Source organism: Staurois parvus, unplaced genomic scaffold (genome assembly GCF_062004578.1).
Source record: "Staurois parvus isolate SC_StPar_1 unplaced genomic scaffold, SC_StPar_1.0 ptg004010l, whole genome shotgun sequence".
Classification (NCBI taxonomy): domain Eukaryota; kingdom Metazoa; phylum Chordata; class Amphibia; order Anura; family Ranidae; genus Staurois; species Staurois parvus.
In genome coordinates, this window is record NW_028321805.1 from 9404 (window position 1) to 17898 (window position 8495).

Genomic DNA, 8495 nt, shown 5'->3' on the forward strand with positions numbered 1-8495 from the left:
AGAAAAAAAAAATGGGGTGGGGGGCAGGGTCTCTTTTTTTTTTTTTTTAATGAGCCTCAAAACCTGCCCATGTAAGCAGACTTTGGTTAACTGGGTCCATCAGCTCAGCAATGGCCTGTCATGGGTGAGCTCACTAACCAACGAGGAGGGAGAAGAACTAGAGGAAGCAATCTAAAGGGGCCCCCCTGTAGTGGGTACATAACTTCATTTAAAGGTTTTTGAAGATCACTTGTGTGTACATACCTCTAATTTTAGATTTCTTGTATTGTGTATGTACCGCCATGTGAAGCAGAGGGCCCCAAACCATCTAAGAAAAGGGTCAGTTTAATGTCCTTCAAACTTTATGGGGGCTGGACATAAACAACGCCCCATCATTGGCTTGAATGGAAGGAATGGTGCCCCATTGGTGGTGCCAGTTGGTGAAATAGTGCCCCATTGTTAGTATTAATGGGAGGAATGGTGACCCATCGATGTCAGTGGAAGGAATAGTGTTCCATTGATGGTGCCAGTTGGTGGAATGGTGCCCCATTGATGGTGCCAGTTGGTGCAATGGTGCCAGTTGGTGCAATGGTGCCCCATTGGTGGTGCCAGTTGGTGGAATGGTGCCAGTTGGTGGAATGGTGCCCCATCGGTGGTATCAATGGGAGGAATGGTGCCCCATCGGTGGTATCAATGGGAGGAATGGTGTCCCATCGGTGGTATCAATGGGAGGAATGGTGTCCCGTTGATGGCTTGCCTTTATCTGGCCCATGGGGGACTATTCCACCAACTGGCACCAAGGGCTGCAGTTTGGAGACCACAGATGTCAAGGGACATCCTTGGAAGATCTCACTTGTAGAGTGTATGCACTTCTATTGAAATGGGTCTCTTTGAAAGACCACTTACAGTGTGCACATACCTCCCAGCTACCCACCTTTAACTGCTGCCCTTCATTCTTTCTGTACAGGTCGGCTCAAGCCTTAGAATCCTTTTCTACGTGTTTTTAAATTATTCTAGAAATGTTCTGATCAATGGAAAGAGACGTCGATGTAACTTCTCGTGTAGATATTTGTGTGTGTGTCCACGTTGTACTCCGAGGGCCCCCCGTACAATCGGCCCCGTTCTGTATCCGGGGCATCTGTCACGAAGGTGGAACATTCCGTAACCTTTTGAGGTCTGACCTTCTGGTCCCAGCGGTTGCCTGCTGTAGATGGTCAGCTGATCCTGGTGACAAACCATTTCCAGAGCAGCCTTTCTGTTCAGCCGGAGAAATTGTACAATAAAAACAAAACAAAACACAAAAAAGTCCCTTTTTATCCCTTGTAAGTGTTGTTTGTATTGTTTACATGTCTAGAGTTGTATCACTAATAAAGCTGTGCAAGTGTGACCCGTTCCATTCCATTCCATGACCTCTTTTACCCCCATAGAGGACAATGATTCTTATAGTGACCTATTCAACGTTTTAGTTTTAATAAACTTATTTTTGATTTTAAAACTTGGTTCCTTTTGTAGTTTTTCTTGTTCTCCGTAGTTTGTTTATCACTTTTTTTTTAATTATTTATTTTAAATACACCGGATTTATGGAGACAAAATTGTATTTAGTTTTGTGTCATAAGATGAACTGGTCACCAGCCTTACTTTTCTTCTTATTCTTTCCTTTCTCCAAAGTTACAAAACACCAGAGGGTGCGATCTAAGTGCAGTAAATATCTATCGATTAAAAAAAATAATTGGCCACTCACATGTACAATAAACCGATTTATTTTCTTTCTTGGTTTCTTTTTGTAGTTTTCTTGTGCCCCGTAGTAGATTTATAACTTTTCATAATTTATTTTAAATACACCGGATTTATGGAGTCAAAGTTGTATCTAGTTTTGTGTCATAAATTGAACTGGTCACCATCCTTTCTTCTTTTTCTTTCCTTATTTTTTTCTTTTCCTTTTTTTCTTTTTCTTTTTTTTCTTTCCTTTTTTTTCTTTCCTTTTTTTTCTTTCCCTTTTTCTTTCCCTTTTCTTTTCTTTTTCTTTTCTTTTTTTTTCTTTTCTTTTCTTTTTCTTTTTTTTCTTTTTCTTTTCTTTTTTTCTTTCCCTTTTCTTTTTCTTTTCTTTTTCTTTTCTTTTTTTTCTTTCCCTTTTCTTTTCTTTCCCTTTTTTTTCTTCAGTGTTACAAAACACCAGAGGGCGCAATCTAAGTGCAGTAAATATAATTGGCCACTCCCATGTACAATAAACCTATTTATTTTCTCTTGGTTCCTTTTTGTAGTTTTCTTGTGCCCCGTAGTAGATTTATAACTTTTCATAATTTATTTTAAATACACCGGATTTATGGAGTCAAAGTTGTATCTAGTTTTGTGTCACAAATTGAACTGGTCACCATCCTTTCTTCTTTTTCTTTCCTTATTTCTTTTTTCTTTTCTTTCCTTTTTTTTTCTTTCCTTTTTTTCTTTTTTTTTCTTTTTTTCTTTTTTTTTCCTTTTTTCTTTTCTTTCCTTTTTCTTTCTTTTCTTTCCTTTTTTCTTTTCTTTTCTTTCCCTTTTTTTTCTTTTTCTTTTCTTTGTTTTTCTTTTCTTTCCCTTTTTTTCTTTCCCTTTTTCTTTTCTTTTCTTTGTTTTTCTTTCTTTTCTTTTTCTTTTCTTTGTTTTTTTTCTTTCCCCTTTTTTCTTTTTTTTTCTTTCCCCTTTTTTTTCTTTCCCTTTTTTTTCTTTCCCCTTTTTTCTTTTTCTTTTCTTTTTCTTTTCTTTTTCTTTTCTTCTTTTTCTTTTCTTCTTTTTTTTTTCTTTTTCTTTTCTTTCCCTTTTTTTTTTCTTTTTCTTTTCTTTCCCTTTTTTTTTTCTTTTTCTTTTCTTTCCCTTTTTCTTTTCTTTTTTTTTCTTTCCCTTTTTCTTTTCTTTTTTTTTCTTTCCCTTTTTTCTTTTCTTTTTTTTTCTTTCCCTTTTTCTTTTCTTTTTTTTTCTTTCCCTTTTTCTTTTCTTTTTCTCTTTTTTCTTTCTTCTTTTTTCTTTCCCCTTTTTTTTCTTTCCCTTTTTTTTTCTTTCCCCTTTTTTCTTTTTCTTTTCTTTTTCTTTTCTTCTTTTTCTTTTCTTCTTTTTTTTTTCTTTTTCTTTTCTTCTTTTTTTTTTCTTTTTCTTTTCTTCTTTTTTTTTTCTTTTTCTTTTCTTTCCCTTTTTTTTTTCTTTTTCTTTTCTTTCCCTTTTTTTTTTCTTTTTCTTTTCTTTCCCTTTTTTTTTTCTTTTTCTCTTTTTTCTTTCTTCTTTTTTCTTTCCCCTTTTTTTTCTTTCCCCTTTTCTTTTCTTCTTTTTTTCTTTTTCTTTCCCTTTTTTCTTTTTCTTTCCCTTTTTTCTTTTTCTTTCCCTTTTTTTTCTTTCCCTTTTTTTTCTTTCCCCTTTTTTTTCTTTCCCCTTTTTTTTCTTTCCCCTTTTTTTTCTTCAGTGTTACAAAACACCAGAGGGCACAATCTAAGTGCAGTAAATATAATTGGCCACTCCCATGTACAATAAACCTATTTATTTTCTCTTGGTTCCTTTTTGTAGTTTTCTTGTGCCCCGTAGTAGATTTATAACTTTATATAAAGTATTTTAAATACACCGGGTTTATGGAGTCAAAGTTGTATCTAGTTTTGTGTCATAAATTGAACTGGTCACCATCCTTTCTTCTTTTTCTTTCCTTATTTTTTTCTTTTCCTTTTTTTCTTTTTCTTTTTTTTCTTTCCTTTTTTTTCTTTCCTTTTTTTTCTTTCCCTTTTTCTTTCCCTTTTCTTTTCTTTTCTTTTTCTTTTCTTTTTTTTTCTTTTCTTTTCTTTTTCTTTTTTTTCTTTTTCTTTTCTTTTTTTCTTTCCCTTTTCTTTTTCTTTTCTTTTTCTTTTCTTTTTTTTCTTTCCCTTTTCTTTTCTTTCCCTTTTTTTTCTTCAGTGTTACAAAACACCAGAGGGCGCAATCTAAGTGCAGTAAATATAATTGGCCACTCCCATGTACAATAAACCTATTTATTTTCTCTTGGTTCCTTTTTGTAGTTTTCTTGTGCCCCGTAGTAGATTTATAACTTTTCATAATTTATTTTAAATACACCGGATTTTTGGAGTCAAAGTTGTATCTAGTTTTGTGTCACAAATTGAACTGGTCACCATCCTTTCTTCTTTTTCTTTCCTTATTTCTTTTTTCTTTTCTTTCCTTTTTTTTTCTTTTTTTTCTTTTTTTTTCTTTTTTTCTTTTTTTTTCCTTTTTTCTTTTCTTTCCTTTTTCTTTCTTTTCTTTCCTTTTTTCTTTTCTTTTCTTTTCCTTTTTCTTTCTTTTTCTTTTCTTTGTTTTTCTTTTCTTTCCCTTTTTTTCTTTCCCTTTTTCTTTTCTTTTCTTTGTTTTTCTTTCTTTTCTTTTTCTTTTCTTTGTTTTTTTTCTTTCCCCTTTTTTCTTTTTTTTTCTTTCCCCTTTTTTTTCTTTCCCTTTTTTTTCTTTCCCCTTTTTTCTTTTTCTTTTCTTTTTCTTTTCTTTTTCTTTTCTTCTTTTTCTTTTCTTCTTTTTTTTTTCTTTTTCTTTTCTTTCCCTTTTTTTTTTCTTTTTCTTTTCTTTCCCTTTTTTTTTTCTTTTTCTTTTCTTTCCCTTTTTTTTTTCTTTTTCTTTTCTTTCCCTTTTTCTTTTCTTTTTTTTTTCTTTCCCTTTTTCTTTTCTTTTTTTTTCTTTCCCTTTTTTCTTTTCTTTTTTTTTCTTTCCCTTTTTCTTTTCTTTTTTTTTCTTTCCCTTTTTCTTTTCTTTTTTTTTCTTTCCCTTTTTCTTTTCTTTTTCTCTTTTTTCTTTCTTCTTTTTTCTTTCCCCTTTTTTTTCTTTCCCTTTTTTTTTCTTTCCCCTTTTTTCTTTTTCTTTTCTTCTTTCTTTTCTTCTTTTTCTTTTCTTCTTTTTTTTTTCTTTTTCTTTTCTTCTTTTTTTTTTCTTTTTCTTTTCTTCTTTTTTTTTTCTTTTTCTTTTCTTCTTTTTTTTTTTCTTTTTCTTTTCTTTCCCTTTTTTTTTTCTTTTTCTTTTCTTTCCCTTTTTTTTTTCTTTTTCTTTTCTTTCCCTTTTTTTTTTTCTTTTTCTCTTTTTTCTTTCTTCTTTTTTCTTTCCCCTTTTTTTTCTTTCCCCTTTTTTCTTTTTCTTTCCCTTTTTTCTTTTTCTTTCCCTTTTTTTTCTTTCCCCTTTTTTTTCTTTCCCCTTTTTTTTCTTTCCCCTTTTTTTTCTTTCCCCTTTTTTTCTTTCCCCTTTTTTTTCTTCAGTGTTACAAAACACCAGAGGGCACAATCTAAGTGCAGTAAATATAATTTGCCACTCCCATGTACAATAAACCTATTTATTTTCTCTTGGTTCCTTTTTGTAGTTTTCTTGTGCCCCGTAGTAGATTTATAACTTTATATAAAGTATTTTAAATACACCGGGTTTATGGAGTCAAAATTGTATCTAGTTTTGTGTCATAAATTGAACTGGCCACCATCCTTTCTTTTTCTTTCCTACTTTCTTTTTTTCCTTTTCTTTTCTTCTTTTTTTCTTTTTCCTTTTTTTTTCTTTTTTTTTTTTTTTCCTCCAGAGTTACGAAACACTAGAGGGCGCAATCTAAGTGCAGTAAATATCTTTTTTTTGATCAAAAAAATATAATTGGCCACTCACGTGTTGTACAATAAACCTATTTATTTTTTCTCTTCGTTCCTTTTTGTAGTTTTTCTTGTGCCCCGTAGTACATTTTATAACGTTTTATAGATGATTTTAAATACATGAGATTTATGGAGTCAAAATTGTATCTGTTTCATAGGAAAATTATGCAGAATAAAATGGTGGCCAGTTCAAATCCCCGAAGTCACAATTTTCCTATGACACATTAGATACAATTTTGACTCCCTAAATCTCGTGAATTTAAAATCATTTATACAAAGTTTTATATATACTACGGGGCACAAGAAAACTACAAAAAGGAACCAAGAGAAAAAATAAATAGGTTTATTGTACAGGTGAGTGGCCAATTATATATTTTATCAAAAAAGCTATTTACTGCACTTAGATTGCGCCCTCTGGTGTTTTGTAACTCTGGAGAATAAAAATGGTGGCCAGTTCAAAATTTTTTATTTTTTTTTTTCTCAAAAAAAAAAAAAAAGACCATTTTGACTCCATAAACCTAGTGTATTTCCAATTTATAAAAAGTTATATATTTTTTTTTTTTTTTTTATCAATAAAGATCTATTTATGGCACTTGGATCATTACACCCTCTGGTCCTTTTTTTTTTTTTTCTTCTTCAAACTGGCCACCATTTTATTTTGCAGGGGGTGTGATCCAAGTGCTGTAAATATCTTTTATTTACTCTTAGTTCCTTTTTGTAGTTTCTTGTGCCCCGTAGTATATTTATAACTTTTTGTAAATTATTGTAAATACACAAGATTTATGGAGTCAAAATTGTATCTGATTTATGTGTGTCATAAAAAAAAAAAAAACTTGAACTGGCCACCATTTTTTTTTTTTTCTTCCTCCAGAGGCACAAATCTTCTGAGGGCGCGATCTAAGTGGCGTAAATATTTTTATTAATAAAGGTATTAAACATCGGCTCCAAAGCGCTCACAATCAGGGCAGCCAATCGGATGGCATGGAAACTGACTCGTTGACCTCAGGCTCCAAAAGGCATGAAGGGAGCATGTCTACGCGTTTCAAGGAACTGGCCCTTCATGGTCATATTGGCCACTCTGACCATGAAGGGCGAGTTCCATAAAGACATAGATGACCAGTAAGTGTCCTTCACAGAGCCCTGCCTGAAACCCCACTAGACACCTCTGGGATGAATCGGAAAGTCAATGGTGAGCCAGGTCTTCTCATCCAACATCAATACCTGACCTCACAAATTCCCGCAAGGCACCCTCCAAAATCTTGTGGAACGTCCTCCTAGAAGAGTGGAGGAACCCAAGAGCCCTGACAACCTTACTGAACACCTTTGGAATGCCAATGGTGAGCGAGGTCTTCTCATCCAACGTCAGTACCTGACCTCGCCAATGGGCACAAATTCCTGCAAGACACCCTCCAAAATCTTGTGGAACATCTTCCCAGAAGAGTGGAGGAACTCAAGAGCCCTGACCTCAACCTTACTGAACACCTTTGGGATGAATTGGAATGCCAATGGTGAGCCAGGTCTTCTCATCCAACATCATTACCTGACCTCACCAACGGGCACAAATTCCCACAGATGCCCTACACGCTTCTAGGAAGATGTTCCACAAGATTTTGGAGGGTGTCTGTGGGAATTTGTGCCCCTTCGTGAGGTCAGGTACTGATGTTGGATGAGACCTGGCTCACCATTGGCATTCCAAATCACCCCAAAAGGTGTTCAGTAAAGTTGAGGTCAGGGCTCTTGCGTTCTTCCACTCTTCTAGGAAGATGTTCCACAAGATTTTGGAGGAACTCAAGAGCCCTGACCTCAACCTTACTGAACACCTTTGGGATGAATTGGAATGCCAATGGTGAGCCAGGTCTTCTCATCCAACATCAGTACCTGACCTCACCAATGGGCACAAATTCCCACAGACACCCTCCAAAATCTTCTAGGAAAGTTTCCTCAGGAGAGTTTAGGGTTTTATAGGTGGCAACTCCATATTAATGGCCATGGTTCTGCACTGGGAAGGCCAACAAACCCATAACCCGACCTCAGCTCTATTGAACAGCTTTGGAATGAGTTGATATATTGATGGTGACCCAGGTCTTCTCATCCAACCTCAATACCTGACCTCACAACTGGGTACAAAATTACAAATTCCCACAGACACCCTCCAAAATCTCACTTTCCCAGAAGAGTGAAGGATGGGTAGCAGTACACCATTAAGAGTTTCTGAGTTTTGGGTCCCCCTATGGTCCTGCACAGCCAGGCAAGATGCATTTTCCTTGGACTTTGCACACTAGTGACAGGAAACAGTCCATGAGCTTTTTTTTTTTTTGAGTTGTATAAAGTGGTATTGAACTTGGATGGGGTTGAGGGGTGTATGGGATACCCAAGGAAACTGCGACTGAGGACAACTACTTACAAGTCCATAACAGGAGAATCTCTTTTTGAAGAGCTCACCAGCCCTCCTGGTGTACCACCCCAGATGAGTCCTCTTCTCATCCAGCTGTACAGAAGGAATCCCTGGGCAAGGGGTCCCAGAATCTGTTGCTTCAAATGCGCAGTCCCAGATGGGGCTAGTCAGGTTTCCTACCAGAATGCCCTCTCCCATTGTCTGGCCCGGGGGTTGTAGGATTACTCACTATTCCTCTCTTGCAGGCTTGATGGGTAGGTGGCTGCCTTCAGGTCTGTCTCCTTCCCTGGCTCTACAGGTGGTCCTCTCTCTGGGGACCAATTGAGGTTAAGTGATCCTCTGGGTTGTCTCCTTCCCTGGCTCTACAGGTGGTCCTCTCTCTGGGGACCGATGAGGTTAAGCGATCCTCTGGGCTGTCTCCTTCCCTGGCTCTACAGGTGGACTGCTCTCTGGGGACCGATGAGGTTCAATGATCCTCTGGGCTGTCTCCTTCCCAGGCTCTACAGGTGGTC